Consider the following 21,189-nt stretch of genomic DNA (forward strand, 5'->3'; position numbering starts at 1 on the left):
AATTTCCCCACCTCCGTCCTCCCCAGACTCTCTCCTACCAAGGTCTGTTGTTTCCTTCTCTGTGTTCCCCTCTGTCCCTTCTGCATATATATGAGTACCATTATGGGTTGAATAGTCTCCCAAAAAGATGTTCAAGCTCTAAACCCCAGTACCTGTGAACCTACTAATGTGACCTTATTCGAAGATAGGGTCTTTAAAGTTGATTGAATTAAGATGAGGTCATTAGGGTGGGCCCTAATCTGACTGGTGTCTTTTTAAAAAGTGGAATTTGGAGGCAGAGACAGACATAGACACATAGGAAAGATGATGTGAGGACACAGGGAGAATGCCATCTACAAGCCATGGAATGCCCAAGGCTGCCATTAGGCAGGAGAAAGGCCTGGGACAAATTATCCCTCACAGCCTAGAAGGAACCAGCCCTGCCAACACCTGGACTGTGAGACAATCAATTCCTGTTATTCAAGCCACCTGATTCATGGTACTTTGTTGTGGCAGCTCTAGGACTCAAATACAGGTACTAGTAGCCCAGTCACACTGTCACATGAATTTGATTTCTTGTCTCCCCAGCAAAGCCATCGGTTCTTAAGGGCCTGAACCTACTGCCCCATGGCCCAGTAGAGTGCCTGACACATAGTAGGCCATCAGAAAAATCTGGTGTCATAAAAATAATTAGACTTCAAGGTGGAAAATCACCGTAGAGAATTTTAACCATTGTCCTAATTAACTATAACAAAGATGCTAATTATGAGCAAGTGTTATGCAAATGACTCTGTGGCCCTCTTAATTATATCATTACCTAGATATGGCCCCTAGGAAATAACTGTGCTCAATTCTTGGGTTGAAAATCAATGACAGTGGGGCCAAAAGGCAGTCAAGAGACAGTTTGTTGCTCAGCAAGTTGGGTAGGAAGAAAGAACAAGAACAAATGTTGACTGTGAAATATCTGGAGGTTCTTTTTCATGTGCTCAATTGATTTCTGCTTCTTATCTTTCAGCACCACCCTCCACAGAGCAGGGGTAGGGGCCTGAGTACCAGCCAGGAGTGATTTATGAGGGTTATCAGTGGCCGTTGTAGGGAATGCTTCACACCTGTGTGTCCCCAGCAGGACTATACACCTTTGCTCTTGTGACATGTGTCCCCTGCTGCAAGTGATACATGGACCCAGAGTGTCTCGGAGAAATCTGGGTCCTTGGCGCTCCCAGTCCAAGCTTCCCAGCATCATCCCTGAGACTTAGCTGGTGTAACAGGGAGCTTTTCCTAAGACACTGGGGTCTCAATGTGGACCTATATGGTGTCCCACTGCCATGATTCGGGAACAGAGAACAGAAAAATTGCTGTCTTTCTGGAATGTGATCTGGGAACTTGTTCTTCAGCTCCAATATAATTTTCTTAGATGTGAACATATTTTCTCAGCAATCATTCATTATTTTTTCCAAGTATAGTAAGACAGTATATTGGACTATTTGAAAACAGACTGAGCCAAAAGGACTTTTAAAATAATTAAACTGCATTTGGATTTGAGTCTTTTCTGATCTAAGCTTCAGTTACAAATTTACTAACTTGAGTGACCAATGCTGTGAAAAAGTGAGCTAACATTTTCATTATCAAATATATATATGTATATATTAGACTAGGGAACAGGCAAAAACGGTATTAATAATGATTGCCTGTGGGCAGTAGGATTATAGGTGATTTTATTTTCTTATATTTTTGATTTCCTAATTTTGAAAATGAACACTTATTTTTTATATCATCAGAAAAACGTTACTTGTAAAGGACTTGAACTCCTCAGCATAGATGACAAATGTTTGCTGTTTGGGAGCTGGGTGTGCTGCAGGCCTGGAAGACAGAAACTCATCATTGTCCTGAAACGGAGCTGGTTTTAAAGTGCCGTGTTCTTGCACTTCACTGCCTGCCCCACGGCCTCCCTCCCCAGCCAGAAAAGTTATCTCTGTGAGGCTCTTTTTATTTTCTTTCTTAATGAGGAAATGAAGAACAAAGGCCATGAAGTCGTCCCAAGGTCTGTCCTTGCACCCTGGAGAGGGGCAAGCACTTTAGGAGCTCTTTGAATCCCTCCCTCTCCAGACAGAAAGCTTCTCCTTAGATCTAACCCATCCCTTCTGCTCCAGATTAAAGCTGTTAGCTCTTATTTGAACCTCAGTAGAAGGTAGGCATCCTATTCCATAATAGTCCTGGGTCTACTTGAATAATAAAAGAATTACAACTGGTATTCTCATGACGCTTTAGAGTGGTGGTTTCTTAACTGTAACGGCACAATCTAACTGCCTGGGGAGCGTTTAACGAAGACCACTGCCTGGCCCAACACGAAAGTGCTGACTTAATCAGTCTCGGGTGGGCGCCTACAGCTGAAGTTTTGTAAAAGCTCCCCAGGCAATTCTAATATGTGGCCAGAGCTGAGAAATGCTGCTTCCAAGTTTTTAAAGCACGTGTGCACTATTTCAGCTGATCCTCAGAACCACTATAGGCAAGGCAAGTCTGCCCTATTTTCCCAGGCAGGTCTTTTTATAGCATTACTTTAGAAACCTTAAATCTCAGTCTACTTCTGGAGTTTTTCCAGTTTTCTTTTCCTTTGTGAAATCTACCGTTGATATGCCTTTCAGCTTTAAAATTCTCCAGTTATCTGAATGTAAACTCTCAGCCCTAGAGAACTCCATCTATTCTGTGATTCTCCAAGCACTTGAAAGATTTTGGTCTCAAAACTGCTATCCAAAGACACCATGAAGCCTGTCCTGCTTCTCATCACTCAGCACTATCCTACCCTCTCTTTAAGACAGGGTCAAAAGATGCAAAGGCCTTCAGGACCAGTGGGCACTGTGCAAGTGTTAATCTGGTGGTTTAGTCCTATAGGCCTGACAGTATAGGGAGTGGTGATGACAGTGTCTGTCAAAGATCTGGGCTGTGACCTGGCGTGACCTTGGGCAAATTATTTATTGGCTCTGAGCCTCAGCTCTCTCCTCTGTAGTAACATTGGGACCGTATTTTTAAAAAATATTATTTTAGATTCAAGGGTACATGTGCAGGCTTGTTACATGAGTATACTAAGTGATGTTGAGGTTTGGGTCTCCAGTAAACCCATCACCCAAACAGTGAACATAGTACCAAATAGTCCACATTTTAGGCCTTACAAAGGTCAAATATCCATTTGCATCTGTTTAATCTTCACCGCTCTATAATTAGGGCAATTTTTACCATTCCGTTTTACATACTAGGCAAATCCGACTTAGGTTTAAGTGAACTACAGTTAAAAAATTATACAGGTAAAAACTGGCAGAACTTGGTTTTGAAGTCAGTTCCTTTTAGTGCTAAACCCTTTATTTGTCCCACAATGCCATATCGAATTTCCTAAGAGTGTCAATAATGTTAGCTGCCTCAAAGGGTTGTAAGTCAGATTGAATGTAGTCAGGCCCACAGCAGGCACAGGACCTGCCCCTTGCTGCTGTCGATACAGCACTGCTATCAACAAAAGCAATAACAGAATACCCAAAGTGGTCTGGGGTAGCCTCCATACCCCTCACCTGTCACTGGCCATTTTCTTCCCTCTTTGTAAGCTGGAAGGCTCTGGGCCTAACCTCATCTAATTAAGGCAGAGTATCTGGGGTTGAGACCCAGGTTTCAGCCCTTCACCTTGGTTTAAAGCTCCCTAGATGATTCTAACATGCAGGTGGAGTTGAAAACCACTGTTGGAAAAGAGACTAGTGCTAAATGTCTTTGGACCTCCAGACACATAGATCCTGGCACACAAAGAATGTGTTGTGGTATAATTTGTTAAAGCAGCACATCGGAATTGGAAAAATCCAGGTTTAAATCTCTATCACTTATCAGAGAAGGGGATTTATTTGCTCTGAGTCTTATTCCTCATTTATTAAAAAACAAAAACCAAAAAAGAAGCCATCCTCTACTCTGCAGGGCTGTGCTGAGAAGTGACAGAGGACCAACGCGTGTGCTAATGTGTTCACTGCTGTGAGTGCTAAAGCGGTATGCAAACGTATGGCAGCATGACGGTATCGTAGGTGCTTAATACATATTTATCGATTTCCATGAGATCTTACTTACCCATCTTTTCTTCACCCTTAAACATGAAGCTGGGGGAAATAAATAAGAAATATAATTGCACCTCACACTTCAGGACTCCCTAGGCGTCTCGCATTAATAGGTCTCTTCAGCTTTCCTCTAAGTGCTAATAATTCCTGGGCGTTTTGATGGGAGCACTTTCTCCCAAAGATAAATTGACCCCAGTTAAGAGCCAAGCTCCTGGCCAAATCTCATTACAATCAGCCTTGATGGCAGACAGGATTCAGAATGTAACAAAATTAGAGCTTTTAAATCATTATCTCGACTCTGGGAGCACTGCATTAACAGATGGGAATGTGCATGATGGAGAAAAGACCTCACACCACACTCTTCCCCAGAAAACGGATTTCCGCCAAGCCAGGAGCGCAGCCCCCAGCCCTGCCTGGGGCGTGTGCTTAGTGTCACCCTGGAGGGAGTGACATCTGAACTGACCTTTTCACACCTTTGTGAAGTAGTCTTCCTGAGGATCCACTTTTCCCAGCTCACTTTTCTGCAGAAGGTAACCATAGGGGAAAATGTGAAACGCTGAGTCTCTTAGGAAACAACTTGGTGAGCAAGAAGTTACTTGGGACAGTACTTTCTGTTGCTGCTTTCCTAAGCTCTGAGTAGCTTCCTCATCTGTTCATTCATTCAACAGCATCAGTGCACACTGGGCCCTCATATCACACCTGCTCTGGCTACCTTCTCTGTGCCTGCGACATTTCTCCGTTTTGTAGGATGGCCCTTCCCCAGCTCCCTCTCTTCCCAGGCCTTGTTCTCTGAGTTACAGCTTTCCTCCAAAGGCTCCCTCCCCTGACCATGAAGACCAAAACCCAAGTCTCTCAGCCTTCAAAGATCTCTGCCTTCCTCCTCCTGGCCCTCAACACCCCAGCCCTGTGTCTTTGTTTGCTAGTATCTCCTTAGCCTCTGTCTGGAAGGCGTTTTCCCTTGAGCCTTGTATGTCTGGTTCAGTGCATGTTCTTTTCATTCAGATGTGAGCTCATGTGACACTTTTTTAAAGAAAGCTTTCCTGGATGACTCAGTCCATAGAAGCTTGTTTTAATTCTCTGTAAAGCATTTAACATTACCTGATATATTTATTTACTTATTATTATTTTCTTCTTCTCTGGACTGGATTGTAAACCCTGTGAGATCAGACCTGTTTATGTCATTCACTAATACATCTTCAAAGCCTAGGATAATGCTTGGCATATAGTAGGTGCTAAATAAACATTTAAATGGATGGATGGATGGATGGATGAGTGGGTGGGTGGGTGGATGGATGGATGGATGGATGAGTGGGTGGGTGGGTGGATGGATGGATGGATGGATGGATGGATGGATGGATGAGTGGGTGGGTGGATGGATGGATGGATGGGTGGATAGATGGATGAGTGGGTGGGTGGATGGATGGATGGATGGATGGATGGATGGATGAGTGGGTGGGTGGGTGGATGGACAGATGGATGGATGGATGGATGGATGGATGGATGGATGGATGGATGAGTGGGTGGGTGGATGGATGGATGGATGGATGGATGGATGGATGGATGAGTGGGTGGGTGGGTGGATGGACAGATGGATGGATGGATGGATGGATGGATGGATGGATGGATGAGTGGGTGGGCGGGTGGATGGATGGATAGATGGATGGATGAGTGGGTGGGTGGATGGATGGATGGATGGGTGGATAGATGGATGGATGGATCAATCAATAGTGTTCTCTGCAAGCGCTCCTTGACTCTCTGGGCTTTATTATTTATTACACTCTATGCTTTATCTTATCACTTGCCTCCTGTTCATGTTGAAGCCTTTATCACATGTTAATAGCTCAATCATAGCTCCTAGCATAGTAGACATGTTAAACATATTTCTTCAAATTGAACGTGAAAATCTGCTCTCTAGGAGTTTATAGTCCAGGAGGGAAGGTAGAGCAGGTTCAGAAAGACCTAATCTCTATGTGTGAGTTGTGGGTGCCCTAAAATAAAGAGATAATGTGAGGGCTGAGGGCTGTGGATTGCAGAGGCTGGCACCCCTCCAACGTTCTGGGGTGACAAACATTTCCAGACTGATGCCCAGACCGACCCTGACCTGGCGATCCCCTAGGACTGTCTCTGGGAGATGCACACATTAACTGTGATGAACTCAGCAGGCTAGGTTAGTCTCTCGAGTAAACCACAGTTTTAACGGCCTGCCCACCACCAGTTCCTTTTTTCTTCATGGCTAACAGCTCTTTAGTTTCATTCATGGCAGCTAAGTGGCCACTCTTAGGTCTGAGCCAATCACTATTTTTTGTTTCCCTGGCCCTTCTTGACAGTTCTGGTGCCTGTGTGACCGACCCAGCTCTGGTCTGTGAAAGTTAAGAGCTGTCTTTTGGAGGAGAGGATCCTGAGAAAGCTTTTGCTTTCCTAATAAAATGAAACAGTGTCACCCTTTCCCCTTCCATTTGTCTTGAATGCAGTCAAGATGCTGGAGCTGCAGCCAGTGTCTTGAAACACGAGGCAGCAAATGCGAAAGAAAGGGCAAAAGAAGAGCAGACAGGCCAATCCTGACATTCTGAGCACCTGAACTCGAGCTAGAAACCATCTACCCCCAGGCTGTGATTTGTAAGAAAAGCAAACCTCTACTTGTTCAAACCACTGTTATTTGACCATTCTGCTATTTATAACTGATTTTATTTCTAACTAATATGGAACTCTATAGACATATCCAATCCAGGCCTGGAGCCAGTCCAGGAGGTCACAGAGTTCTCAGAGGGGTTAGGAAAGTTCCAAACAGCAGCAAATGAACCCTACAGCTGGATTCCTTTCCTCCCTCAGTATAGGTGGTTTGCTCCCAGGACAGACTCGTGAGTCCCATAGGCTTCAGGAGATACTTCATTCAATTCCTGGCTACATCAGCCTCTGATTAATTCAGTAAAAGCAGTCACCAGGGTAGCCTTGTGTCCAGACTACATGATACCAAAGCAACATTCCCCTTCCAGGCCCCTGCCACCTCTACCAATAAAGTTTTTAATTTTATCTTTCCAGCCAACCTCTGTCCTTCCTTCTGTCTGCTTCCATAATTCTTTGTAGCATCTCCACTCAAGGCTGGCTTCATGGGCATCCAATCTGTGCAGTTCCAACAGTGCCCCAATTTAATGCACTACTGTCACTGCTGTGAAATTCTTAAATTTTAACAAGGAGGCCCACATTTTCACTTTTCACTGGGCTCCACAAATTAGGTAGACAGTCCCACTTCTGCTAATGGACTTTGCAACTTTCGGCCATGTCTTAGCTCCTCTGAACCTCAGTTTTCTCATCTGTAAAATGAGAATAATAACTGCTTTACTGGGTTTTTGGGGGGACTAAATGAGATATCATAAGCAAAGCATCCCCCTTTGTCTGGCCTATGGGAGTGCTCTGTGCAGGTTTCTTCTCCTGCCCTTCTCCTCTTGGGTATTTGACCCTGACTGGTTCATAACCTTCCGTGGCTGAAGTTCATGGTCCTGACGCCTCATTTAGAGATGAACTAGCTAAACTCTTTGAGGGGCGTGGTGATCTTTATTCCGATGATCTTCACCCCAATGGTGCCTGTCCTTAGCAGGCACCAAGTAAAGGTTTGACAAATGAACGAATGTTACTCTGAAAGCTGCTAGGATTTTGTGTCGTAGCCCACTTCTCCTTTTGAAGTTGCATTTTGGGAACAGCAAAATTTAACCACAGTATAATAAGGAAGGCATAATTCGCTATTTTGTGAGACTCAAAAACTGCTATCCCAGCTTATCTAATGAAAGATAGTCCAAATTTCCTCTCAATCCAGGCTGAGCTTCCATGTGGAATTAGATTAGAGCCAGGACATTTCCATAAGGAATCAAACGCACCCAGGACCAAGCCTCTTTCAGGTGGCCCCAGGTGAAGTCCATGACAATAAAGGTCTCTTTCAATAAGTAATTTTCAACAGTGTGCTCTGGTTTCCTCTAGGATTGAATTCCGGTCTCATTGTCATGCCTGATGGTGAAGGGGAAACCTGCTTACCATGCAGAAAAGCCAGCATCTAGACCCATGTGTGGTTTAAAAGGAATCAGTCAGTGAAAACAAGTGGTATTGACAGAATAGTTAGAAGGGAGAAGAGTTTTGAACAGAATTAACTCTATTTTTTTTTTTTGAAGAAAAACTGCATTTAAAACAATCCACCCTTTTCAAAGTTTCGAAGCATTTTAATAAGCAATAGCTTACATGACTAATTTAATAATAGTTAATCTAGAATTACCTCTGATTGAGCACCAAGACCCTTCATCAGCACCACAGCGCTGTGTTGATTTTACTCACTTTGCAATGGAGTAAATTGAGGTTTCAAAGGATCAGTAACTTGGCTCAAGGGCATAGAGCTAGCAAGTCAGCAAGCTGACTGACTCCAAAAACTGCTTGTGTGTAAAAATGCATTAATCTCAACTGTGCAGCTTGGCGAATTTTAACATATGCATAACCCAGTAACCACCACCCAGATCAAAATATAGAACATGGCTGGGTGCAGTGGCTTACGCCTATAATCCCAGCACTTTGGGAGGCCGAGGTGGGAGGATTGCTTGAGCCCAGAAGTTCAAGACCAGCCTGGGTAACATAGCAAGACCTTGTCTCTGCAAAAAATAATTAAAAAAAAATTATCCGGGCATGGTGTGGTGGTGTCAACCGGTAGTCCCAGCTAATTGGGAGGCTAAAGTTGGAGGATTGCTTGAGCCCAAAAGGTCAAGGCTGCAGTGAGCCATGATCACGCCACTGCGCTCCAGCCTGGGCTACAGAGCAAGATCCTGATTCAAAAGATATGGAACACTTGCTACATCCTAGAAGGTTTTCTCATGCTGCTTCCCAGGCAGACCCACGCTCCCGCCCCCAGAGATAACCCGTTCTGACATCTATCTCCATCAATTAGTTTGAGGCAAAACAGTCTTGCTTGTTTCCCTTTCTGTATTTTTTTTTTCCTCTGAGAAGACCAAACATTGCTTCTAATTTCTAATAAGTCTCACTCCTATTTAGGGCAGCAATTATCTTGTTTTTAGAGGTGCTTGGGCTCGAGGCCATGATGAACCACACCCCAGGAGCCTTCTGTCCCGGGGTGCAGCTTTCCTGTCTGGCTGCGGTACAGGCCTGCCTCTAATATTTGCAAGACCCTGGGCAAGGGTCACAGAAAGAAGCATGAACCATTTGTCTAAATGTTTCAGAGTTACACACTAAGCCAATAGGTTGTTAAATGCAGTTCATTTTTCTTCCTATCTTGATAAATGAACATCTTCATAACACGTGAGAAAGCCAGGTTTGAATTAGAGGGCTTGGACTTCTTGGAGTTCTAGAATATGTCCCTTGGAAAGAGTCAGCTGTAGCTCCAGGGGCAGCCACCTGCTTCTCTTCCTATCCCTAGTTCCATCCCACACCTGATGTATGTGGCCACCTGAGCCTGTACATCTAAGTTCTGTCAAAGTCTCCATAAAAAGTGAGCCTGGATACCTGTCAGGAGCATGCACGCTGGTGGCACTGTGCACTCTTGGGAGGAGGACAGACCTGCAGAAGACAAGCGAGACCCAGGTACCCAGAGAGAGACCTAGAAAGGGAAGTGTGAGCTCCAAGTGGGGACATTCAGGTGGGGCTGCACATTCCTCAAGTCGTGGGGTGGGGGCACAGCCCCAGGCAGGCCAGGTGGGTCCTGCAGAGCTTAGGGTACACACCTGCCTGGGCTAAGGGTGGATTTACAACCTTGATTGGTCGTTCATCTCAATCAAGAGGTGACTTGCTTCATTCCCAAATTCACTCTGAAGAGTTGGGGTTGATTAAAGCCCTCTTCACTGGTGTTTACCATCCACCAGGCATTGAGGCATGGAGATGAACTAAACTTGCTCCCAGCATTTCAGGGCCTCAAGTCTAGTGGGAGAACCCAGCTGGGTAGCAGTTTTATACCATGTCAGAGACAGACATAGGAGGTTTGAGGAAGGGTTCTGAGCAGGAGAGGACCTCTGAGTGGTCCTGGAAGGTGAGAAAGTACTAACCAAAAAGGCAGAGGAAGGTATTTTGGGGAGAGAGCACAGAATGAGTTAAGAATGGTCTATGTTGGCAGGGCGTGGTAGCTCACACCTGTAATCCCAGCACTTTGAGAGGCTGAGGCAGGCGGATCACCTGAGGTTAGGAGCTCCAGACCAGCCTGGCCAACATGGTGAAACCCCGTCTCTACTAAAAATACAAAAGTTGGCCGGGCATGGTGGCGCATGCCTGTAGTCCCAGCTACTTGAGAGAATGAAGCAAGAGAATCGCTTGAACCCGGGAGGCAGAGGTTGCAGTGAGCTGAGATCAGGCCACTGCACAGCCTGGGCGACAGAGTGAGACTCTGCCTCAAAATAAAATAAATAAATAAATAAATAAATAAATAAATAAAATAAAATTAAAAAATGAATAGTCTATGTAATGAGCTTTGAGCCTTCCAGCGGTGAAAAGGTATGATCAGTGACAAGGGGTTGCCAGGATAGGCCAGTGTATGCACCAAAAGAGACACAGATTTTATTACTTCCAGGAATTGGGGGAGGCACTAAGGCTTTCAGCAGAAGGGGGTCATGCGCAAATTGACATACAACTCTGGCACTGATGTGGAGTAGAAGATAATCCAGTAAGGAGTTAATGAATGTCTGCTATGCATTCACTCAGTAGATATTTATTGAGCCCCTCCAATATGCCAGGCACTGTTCTAGACTGGGGAAGCTGTGGTGCGCAAAGCAGAAATAGTCCCTCCTCTCAAGCAGTTTATACTCTAATGAGAAGGCAGGGACACCATAGAAACACAAAGCAATAAAGACATCACACTGTTTCAGACGGCGGTGAGTGCTGTGGGTAATGGATGATGGGGTAAAGAGGAGGGAGGGGACATGAGAAAGAAGATGGAACAGCTCATTCTTTCATGTGTCTCTTCACGCAACATGTTTGTATTTATTGAGGGCCTACTATGGGCAGTGTCTCTGTAGTGGAGAGATGAAACCAAAACCCTGTTTTCACAGCATTCATGTCTCATGGAGGAGTCAGACACCATTCAGATATCCCACTGCTAAGCTGCATATTCTGGAGAAAAGGAGCATATGTCCTTAAGAGCATACAGCTGTGGAATCCCACCTTGGTTGGGTGGCCTGAGAAGATGGACTTTGGGAGGGTGGGAGAGCGTTTGCAGCCCAGCGGTGGGAGGGCAAGATGAGCGCTAGGGAGAGCCAGCCGGAAGTGCCTAGGGAGGAGGGAAGAGAGGTGTGGGGTGCAGCTACCCAGGTGGGCAAGGGCCCTGCCATGTCCAACTCTGCCTGGGGACTTGGCCTTTTTTGATTTGAGCAAAGTATATATATTTTTTATTGTGGTAAAACATATCTAACATAAAATCTTCCATTTTAGCCATGTGTAAGCGTACAATTCAGTGGCATTAATTATATTCACAATGTGTGTGACCATCGCCACTATCTATTTGCAGAACCTTTCCTCACTCCAGAGAGACACTGTGGCCGTGAAGAAGGAACTCCTTGTTTCCAATTCCCTCATCCCTGGTAACCTCTAATCTACTTTCTGTCTGTATGGACTTGCCTATTTGAGAAATTTCATGTAAATGGAAACATCTAATATTTATCCTTTTGGGTCTGGCTTAATTCATTGAACATAATGTTTTCAGGGTTTACTCATGTAGGATATCAGAATTTCATTCCTTTTTACGGCTGAATAATATCCCATTGTATGTATCTGCCACATTTGTTTATTGATTCCTCTGTTGATGGACACTCGGTTGTTTCCACCTCTTGGCTAGTGTGAACAATGCTGCAAATAAACATCCGTTTGACTTTTTATTTTCAGTTCTTTTGGGTATATGCCCCGAAGTATAATTCTAGGTCATATGGTAATTCTATGTTAAATTTTTTTGAGGGAGCTTCATACTGTTTTTTATAGCAGCTGCTCCATTTTACATTCTTACTAGCAATGCACAAGTGTTCCAATTCCTCCACATCCTCAGCAACACTTGCTATTTTTCTGTTGACTTTGATTTATCCTAAAAGTATCAGGTCTAAATCCTCTCTCAGAACGTATTCTGATCATCTGAGTCCTGTTGGCAATCTGAAGAGTCTTTATTTTCTGGTGGGACTTTGATGCATGTGCCTTCTGGGTAGTTGAAAGAATTCGGGAAATTCTGTTCAGCGTCCCTACTGCCAATGACAGCCAGAAAACAGAGACGGAGGTGGGGGGAACTGGATAGGAACTGGGAAACAGGTGACAAATTTGGGACCTCTCCCATGAGGTACCCATTATAGTGGGCATCTTCTAAGGATTCTTTTCTTCTCCCCATTATAGCACCACTTTCCACAGCAGGTGTCAATAAATATATGCTCATAGCAGGTGCTCAATAAATAAACACTTGAATGAAGGAGCAACTCCCACTTCTTTTCCTCATTTCTCTTCCATCATCCATGATCCAGGTCTGACAAGGGCATCGCTGAAGGTCAGACATCCTAGACTCCTTTAGAGCTAATCAACTCCCTCCCAGGGCCCTCAGGCTATTGTGTAGCTGGACCCAGTCAACAACCCTGGGTCTTTTTTGGTACTGACCAACTGCTTGCCATGACAGTTATTCTACATGGCGCTCATAGGTTTGCAAGAAATTAAACACACACACACACGCACACACACACACACACACACACACACGGCAGTCCTTTTTAGAACAAGGCAGGGCTAAGCACACAAATAAAAGGAACAGAAGGAGGATGGTTCATCCAAATGATACTCTCCATCCACATTGTGATTTAAAGATTGCAGAGCACCTTGTCAGATATTTTCTCATTTGATCCTTGCGATAAACCATTGCGGTTGACAGGGTAAGTGCTGCTATCCATTCTGGTTTTGCAACAGGGGGACAGACTCAGAAAGGGGACATGACCTGCTGAAGGTCAGAGCTGGTAAGTGGCAGGGACAGATCTGATTCCATGCCCAGAGCTGGCTCCCTCTCCCAAGCATGGCGATGACTCACCCTGGCCTTCTTGCCCCCAACCTGCTCAGGGCCTCCAGGAAGAGCTCAGCCAGGCTTTTAACAATCAATCAAGAGTTTTCCTGAGGCGTCTGCACAGACTTTTGGCTAGTCTTCTCAGAAGCTGTTCTTGCAAAATGCTTTCTTGTTTTTCGCCCAACCAATACTGAGGTCAAAAAGAAAAAAAAAAAAGAAAGGGAAAAAAAAGCGCTTCCATTCTGTAACATTCAGCCTGGCAAAGACTGTCTCATTCCCGGAATTCTAATTGGAAACTGCCTTCTGTTCTCATTAGTTTGGGTTGTAGCAGTCATTACATTCCAAACAATTAATCCCTGAATGCCAATTTCTTACTAGAATTATCCTGGACTCAACAACTGGTTTTCTTAGCAGCAAAGTTGAAGCAATTATTCCTAGCTTTTGTAAATAAACATGCTGTGCTTGACACTTTACAATGTTTTTATCATCCTTGAGTTATCAACATTTATCTCTACTGGGGGAAAGAAAAGGCTGTCCAATTGTGAAGGCCCAGCAATCACACAGAGCTGCTGACTGACATCGATGGCCTCCCTGGGACTTTCTCTTCTTGCTTGGAGAAGAAGGGAGAAAATCCCCTGGGCCTCAAATGTCACTGAAATTCAGAAGTTAGCACCTTCTGAGACTGAGGAATAGGAAACCAACAGGAAGATGCAGCAGAGAGGCCTCGGGTTCCAGGGCGGTTCTCCCTGGGAGCTCAGGGCCCATGGCTGGTGGGCAGCATCCCGGTCCTCTTGGAGGCTGTCCCGTCGGGCTTCCAGCTCAGTGTCTGTGGGGCATGACACCTCCCTTCCAAAGCTGGGCCACCCAGAGTCAGGCCCGCAAACCGACCTACTGTGGGCCAGAAGAGGGGTGCTGACCGTCTTGTGCAGGTACCTAAACTTAGGCCTTCTGGAGGTGATGCAGGAGGAACTCCTGAGTTCACAATCCTGACTCTACCACTTGCTGCTGTGTGGCTTTGGACTCACTGCTAAACCTCTCTGGGCCTCAGATCCCTCATCTATACAATCATAGCTCTATTTCAGAGGATTATTTAAGGATCAAATAAATTAATATTGGTAATTAGAACAGGGTGTGCCTAACACATAGTAAGTGCTTTATAAATGTGTATTTAAAGACAAGTAAATATAAACTTTCCTTTAATTATTAAAGGGCCCTTTTCATGTTCTTTTGTTCCCTTCAGCAGGTGTGAGAGCCCACAAGATAGACTAGAAAGGCAGAAAGAGGAAGATTGATTCTCTCCCACCACCTCCCAAACCACAAAGCTCCCTGATTTATCTGAATATACTCACAAACAAATCTCAAACCCATTTTTCAAAAAAGCCAACCTTTGGTATTATTGTGATAGTGACTATTTCCCAGCCTCTCCAAAAATGAAACTAAAAGTATTTCTCAATAGCATGTAGAGAACTAGTCTTCAGATTATCAACTACTACTCAGTCAAGGTTAGAGCAGCTGTAATCGAGTAAATGGAAGCCGGACACACTAGATTCTTTTCTCTCCTTTCACTACACCAGCATCAGGACCTATGAACTAAGGGTTCCCTCCTCACATCTAGTAATGATAATAATAACAACAACAATAGCAATAATAGCAGCTAACATCTGTATAGCATTTATTCTGTGCCAAGCACTTTATTATATTAACTCATTTAGTCCTCAGAACAACCGGAAGAGGCAGGCAGTTATTATTACCCCATTTTACAGATGAGGAAACTGAGGTCCCCAAACAGCTAAACCTCAAGTCCAAAGTCACATGGCTGGCAGCTGTAGAGGCAGTAGCTGAACCCAGGTAGTGTGACTCCAGAGACCAGCACTTAGCATTATGCTAAACCTTATATATCATCTACCCCATCTGTGAGCTCAGACCCAGTCTGGCTCAGAAATTTAACACTCTCCACAGGCTGGAGGGATCTGCGGGGCTTGGGACCAAGTCTCACTGCTCCTCAGGCTCTGGACTTGTATATGACAGCTCTCTGAATATCATGTTTCTTCCTTAGAGCACGCTTTGGGAGACGCCTGATTCTTTCCCTGTTCTTCAGCCTCTGTATTGATAACACGCTTAGTTTTCCCACTTTCTTGCCTTGTTCTTGCAGTTCTTAGCCTTTTATTTATTAATTAGACCTACATCTACTATGCACCCACTATACGAGCCAGTCATTTATACCAGGCCTGGGGATACAGAGCCCTTGGGAAACTCCCCATCTGATAGGGACACAGATATGCAAGTGAATGCATAGAGTGGAGAGTCTGAGCTTTGCGCTTAAAATCAGTGAGAACCAGTGAGGCAGATAGAGGGGGTCAAGGGTTATCAGGAAAGGCTTCACAGAGGAGAAGGCAGGGACTAGGTCTTGAAAAGTCCTGCCAGGTTATTTTACTGTAAAGACACATGCATGCATATATTCATTGCATCACTATTTACAATAGCAAAGACATGGAATCAATCTAAATGCCCATCAGTGATAGACTGGGTAAAGAAAATGTGTAATCCAGCATATAAACAGAACCAAAGACAAAAACCACATGATTATCTCAAGAGATGCAGAAAAGGCCTTTGACAAAATTCAACAACCCTTCATGCTAAAAACTCTCAATAAATTAGGTACTGATGGGACGTATCTTAAAATAATAAGAGCTATCTATGACAAACCCACGGTCAATATCATACTGAATGGGCAAAAACTGGAAGCATTCCCTTTGAAAACTGGCACAAGACAGGGATGCCCTCTCTCACCACTCCTATTCAACATAGTGTTGGAAGTTCTGGCCAGGGCAATCAGGCAGGAGAAGGAAATAAAGGGTATTCAATTAGGAAAAGAGGAAGTCAAGTTGTCCCTGTTTGCAGATGACATGATTGTATATCTAGAAAACCCCATTGTCTCAGCCCAAAATCTCCTTAAGCTGATAAGCAACTTCAGCAAAGTCTCAGGATACAAAATCAATGTACAAAAATCACAAGCATTCTTATACACCAATAACAGACAAACAGAGAGCCAAATCATGAGTGAACTCCCATTCACAATTGCTTCAAAGAGAATAAAATACCTAGGAATCCAACTTACAAGGGACATGAAGGACCTCTTCAAGGAGAACTACAAACCACTGCTCAATGAAATAAAAAAGGATAGAAACAAATGGAAGAACATTCCATGCTCATGGGTTGGAAGAATCAATATCGTGAAAATGGCCATACTGCCCAAGGTAATTTATAGATTCAATGCCATCCCCATCAAGCTACCAATGACTTTCTTCACAGAATTGGAAAAAACTACTTTAAAGTTCATATGGAACCAAAAAAGAGCCCACATCGCCAAGTCAATCCTAAGCCAAAAGAACAAAGCTGGAGGCATCACGCTACCTGACTTCAAACTATACTACAAGGCTACAGTAACCAAAACAGCATGGTACTGGTACCAAAACAGAGATATAGATCAATGGAGCAGAACAGAGCCCTCAGAAATAATGCCACATATCTACAACTATCTGATCTTTGACAAACCTGACAAAAACAAGCAATGGGGAAAGGATTCCCTATTTAATAAATGGTGCTGGGAAAACTGGCTAGCCATATGTAGAAAGCTGAAACTGGATCCCTTCCTTACACCTTATACAAAAATTAATTCAAGATGGATTAAAGACTTACATGTTAGACCTAAAACCATAAAAACCCTAGAAGAAAGCCTAGGTAATACCATTCAGGACATAGGCATGGGCAAGGACTTCATGTCTAAAACACCAAAAGCAATGGCAACAAAAGCCAAAATTGATGAATGGGATCTAATTAAACTAAAGAGCTTCTGCACAGCAAAAGAAACTACCATCAGAGTGAACAGGCAACCTACAGAATGGGAGAAAATTTTCACAACCTATTCATCTGACAAAGGGCTAATATCCAGAATCTACAATGAACTCAAACAAATTTACAAGGAAAAAACAAACAACCCCATCAAAAAGTGGGTGAAGGATATGAACAGATACTTCTCAAAAGAAGACATTTATGCAGCCAAAAAACACATGAAAAAATGCTCATCATCACTGGCCATCAGAGAAATGCAAATCAAAACCACAATGAGATACCATCTCACACCAGTTAGAATGGCCATCATTAAAAAGTCAGGAAACAACAGGTGCTGGAGAGGATGTGGAGAAATAGGAACACTTTTACACTGTTGGTGGGACTGTAAACTAGTTCAACCATTGTGGAAGTCAGTGTGGCGATTCCTCAGGGATCTAGAACTAGAAATACCATTTGACCCAGCCATCCCATTACTGGGTATATACCCAAAGGACTATAAATCATGCTGCTATAAAGACACATGCACACGTATGTTTATTGTGGCACTATTCACAATAGCAAAGACTTGGAACCAACCCAAATGTCCAACAAAGATAGACTGGATTGAGAAAATGTGGCACATATACACCATGGAATACTATGCAGCCATAAAAAATGATGAGTTCATGTCCTTTGTAGGGACATGGATGAAACTGGAAGTCGTCATTCTCAGTAAACTATCGCAAGGTCAAAAAACCAAACACCACATGTTCTCACTCATAGGTGGGGATTGAACAATGAGAACACATGGACACAGGAAGGGGAACATCACACTCCGGGGACTGTTGTGGGGTGTGGGGAGGGGGGAGGGACAGCATTAGGAGATACACCTAATGCTAAATGGTGAGTTAACGGGTGCAGCATACCAACATGGCACATGGATACATATGTAACAAACCTGCACATTATGCACATGTACCCTAAAACTTAAAGTATAATAATAATTAAAAAAAAGAAAATGTAGTGCATATACACCATGGAATACTATGCAGCTGTAAAAAGGAACAAGATCATGTCCTTTGCAGGGACACAGATGGAGTCAGAAGCCATTATATTATAAAGGAACAAGATCAAGATCATGTCCTTTGCGGGGACATAGATGGAGTTGGAAGTCCTTATCCTCAGCAAACTAATGCAGGAACAGAAAACCAAATACAGCATGTTTTCACTTATAAGTGGGAGCTGATTATTGATGAGAACACATGGACACATGGCAGGGGAGAACAACACACACTGGGCACCTGTGAGGGGATGGGGGAAGGGAGAGCATCAGGAAGAACAGTTAATGGATGCTGAGTTTACTACCTGGGTGATGGGATGATCTGTGCAGTAAACCAGCATGGGACACGTTTACCTATGAAACAAACCTTCACATCCTGCACATGTACCCCAACTTAAAAGTTGAAATAAAGAAATCCTGCCTCAGTCAGTAACCTTGTGGGCCATGACCCTGCTTCCTGTTGCTGGACGTTCCTGGATGTCCCCAGTTGCCTGTAATATTTGCCGGTGTTCACTTTGCAGACACCACATCCTGCCTGCTTGGACATACCCACGTGACCTCAGAGAATAAAAGAGAATTGCATTTGTCATCTTTATTTTATAATTGGTTAGTGGTAAGTGTGTAGACATCTGCCGCCCTAGTGCCAGCCCCATGCCTCCCAGTGAAGCTTCACGTCTGTCTGGATTTGTGTCCCCTAGGGACACCGTAACAGTGGCCCTTGTCTTCTCAGCTTCACATGGAGAAAACATCTTCCCAGCTCTCCCTTTTCTACTCCCAAATCTTTTGGGGAGATCTGGGGGCAAAGGAGAAAACCAATCTTATTAATTCTACATTCCAGTAACAAAATAAGACTCAGAGAAGTTAAGAGACTCATCTGGTGACTTTGGATTCGTTCATAGAGTCATTACCCATTTTGAAAATTTGTCCCTTCTCTGCACGTCAAGGCTCACTTCCTTTCCTAATTTCAAACTCTTTCTCATTCCCAGAGGTTCTTCTCTAACTTACTCATCAAATAATGTGAGGAGCTTTTTGGGGACTTCCTTATTTAAATTTGAAAAAGAATGAAAAAAAGGAAGGGAAGAAGGAAGGAGAGAGAAAGAGAGGGAAAGAAAAAGAAAGAAAAGAAATACAGAGAGAAAGGAAGAAAGAGAAAGACAAGAAGGAAGGAAGGAAGGAAGGAAGGAAGGAAGGAAGGAAGGAAGGAAGGAAGGGAGGGAGGGAGGGCAAAAGAAATCAATGTTTATGAAAGAACTACTGTGTGCCAGGCTCTTGTGTAGGTACTTTTGCTTATATTTACCATATTAATTCTTCTTTAGCCTCACATTGTATGTATTATTACAGGCAAGGTAAACCAAGCTCAAGGTGATTAAGTAACTTGCCAAGGATCTCATAGATATGAATATTAGAAGTAAATTTGAAGCCACACCCTAGTCCAAAGTCCGTGATGTTTCCAACACGTTGAGAAGTGTTTAAAATACCTCTGTGGACTTTTCTTTTCTACTCAATTTCTGTCACCCACGATAAATGGGTTAAACTCATAAAATTAACCTGTTTGCATTCTCTATTTTATGTCTATTGTATTCACCACATCACCCCCCATTTGGTGTAAATTGCCTCAAACTTTTTTGAAAAGAGGCAGCCTGTAAATCAATTCAATTGTAAAGACTTATCTCTGCACACCAAGGTCACCTTGGAGGGAGGTAAAGGGCAAGTGTCATCTTCTCATCTGACAGATGAAGTAGCCAAGGTTAAGTGACTTGCTCAAGACCACACAAGGAAGCAAGCCAGAACTGCAAAGGAAAGCTTAGCCTCTTGATTCTGCATAAACCTCCTTGGCCAAGTCTTTTCAAGGAGTGGGTGGTAAGTGCCTGGGAGCTCGCCTTTCTGTTTCTAATTTCTCTCCAATTCTTGGAGAGCAGCGCGTTTCTGGCACTCGCTTTAGTAAGCTCACTGAGAAGGGTCCAACTGGCATTTATTTAATTACCATAAACAGATGTAGCACTTTGGCTTCAATGAGGCAGCTTCTTGATGTGCTCATCAGCCCTCCTGCTTACAGGGAGGCTCGCATAGGGCATGGGGGTGGCAGAGAACAGTCAGTTTCCTGCAGTGCCAGCGCCCGCCCCAGTGCCCCCAGGCCACCACCCTGGGGGGCACTGTGACAAGCAGACATCATGGAGGACAGGGAATGGTGATGACGGCATATCACTCATGTCTGAGGCCTTTCCTTAGGTTTCCTTTTCATTCCTTCCATTCCAGTCTCTCCCGTGAGCCTTCTGCACCCCTTGGTGACTTTTCCCAGATGTCAGTGCTGTTTAATGAAGTGACTCTGGGGCCTCCTTTGGTGATTTTCCCTCCTTGGCTCCTGCCTGAGTGTTTTTCTCCCGCTTTCTAGGGTCAATGGACACAGTCCCTCCTTTCTCTGGCTTTCGACCTGGACACATGGCTTGTAGGCATCACCCCGCTTTCCTTCCAGAAGCCCACCTCTCACCCTGATGCCTCCTTCACTTGGTTCTTCTCACAGCAGTGTTTGAAAAAGAAAATGTTGGAAGGGCATAAGATGAAGCGTTTACCAGAAACCAAGGTAGAAGCTGAGTTAAATTAGGTAGGAAATGGTCATTAAAATTTCGTTCCTCTTTGATTTTAGGAAAAATAAATAAATTTAGTTATAGAGTATGGCTGCTAATGAGAAAGGAAATTTCAAAGGCCTGTGGATCTCTTTAGAGAACAGGTGTTACATGCTAAAAGCCACGTTCTCTTAAAGGCCATTTTTGCTTTGTATAAAAAGACTTCTTTCTCCTCTTCTTTTTTTTTTTAACTTTTTTAATTTTTAGAGAAAAAGCAGCCTGCTTCATAGTATCTGGATGCTTAGAGAGCATTTGCATTTCCAATGTGGTCAACCGGCTTCCACTGTTAGATAATGACAAGACAATCATATGGCCCAGATTTGGAGATCAGTCCCAGTTTCAGACATTTTTGTCCACCTGTTAAACCAGATAACCCATTTCTTAAAAAAACATGGTCATAGAGCACAAACTTCCTTTCCTACAGGATAATTTTGAATTGAGCATTTACATAAAGTTGTGGCAAAGATTTTCCAGAAATACTGTATACAAATTCTAATTTTTAGGCCGGGTGCAGTGGTTCACGCCTGTAATCCCAGCACTTTGGGAGGCCAAGGTGGGTGGATCACGAGGTCAGGAGATCAAGACCATCCTGGCTAACACGGTGAAACCCCGTCTCTA

At 43.9% G+C, this 21,189-nt stretch overlaps 1 protein-coding gene across 2 annotated transcripts in view; it reads right to left on the reverse strand.

The window, feature by feature from the left end:
* SIAH3 (siah E3 ubiquitin protein ligase family member 3) overlaps nt 1-21,189 on the reverse strand; it is a 231,123-nt gene that overhangs the window by 43,495 nt on the left and 166,439 nt on the right. The gene's annotated exons all lie outside the window — the stretch shown is intronic.

The sequence above is a fragment of the Symphalangus syndactylus genome, chromosome 15 (assembly GCF_028878055.3).
Source record: "Symphalangus syndactylus isolate Jambi chromosome 15, NHGRI_mSymSyn1-v2.1_pri, whole genome shotgun sequence".
In the NCBI taxonomy this organism is placed as follows: Eukaryota; Metazoa; Chordata; class Mammalia; order Primates; family Hylobatidae; genus Symphalangus; species Symphalangus syndactylus.